Source organism: Loa loa, assembly GCF_000183805.2.
Source record: "Loa loa unplaced genomic scaffold supercont3.63, whole genome shotgun sequence".
Lineage (NCBI taxonomy): Eukaryota > Metazoa > Nematoda > Chromadorea > Rhabditida > Onchocercidae > Loa > Loa loa.
Genome location: NW_018108243.1, coordinates 268,195 through 268,960, shown reverse-complemented (window position 1 = coordinate 268,960; position 766 = coordinate 268,195).

Below are 766 nucleotides of genomic sequence, written 5' to 3'. Positions count from 1 at the left end.
CCATCTTTATTTCCTAATATGCTTCATTTTTTAAAAGCAAGGTCAAAGGCCACTTTATCTTTGCTGGAATAAAAGGAAAATCTTAGAAGAAACTAAAGGATGGCTAAAGTTTCAAAATTGAGCTAAGCAGAAGTAGTTTATTGCTCGTATTAATAAAGAAAACCAAAAATGAAGTTTAGATGAGACAACCAATATTTCAACAAATACTGAGTGGTGGATAATATGGAAATCATCATTAATCTGTGTTTATATCACATTAGTTACTGCTGTGGAAATGTTAGTGGTTTCAAATAATGAATTAGGGTAGGAAAAGTACGGAGATATTTGTCATTGAGAAATAATCCAAGAAATGACAGACAGTGCAGTTCTGGAAATATCTTAGGTCTCTTTATATATCAAAACTTTGTATTTGATTGATGGAAAAGTGGCAACATTTTGCACATACGTCACTTCCGATTGAATGGGAAATTTCTGAGTTGATGAACAGATTAATTGGCGACATGCTCTTTACGGTGCTGTTAGGGTTGCGCATATCAAAAACTTATACATTATTTATTTATGTAATTAATTTATTTATTTTTATATAAGGCCCATAGGAAAATTCGCATCTGTCTGTGGTGGTCCTGGATGTAATGGCATGTAATAAATTAATATGTGCACATTTCAAGCGAATCATTTCTTCCTTTAAATCTCAATTACTATGAAAGACATTGGTGATATGATTATACGAAAGACATTTCTCGCCTCAAATTAAATCTGATCAATT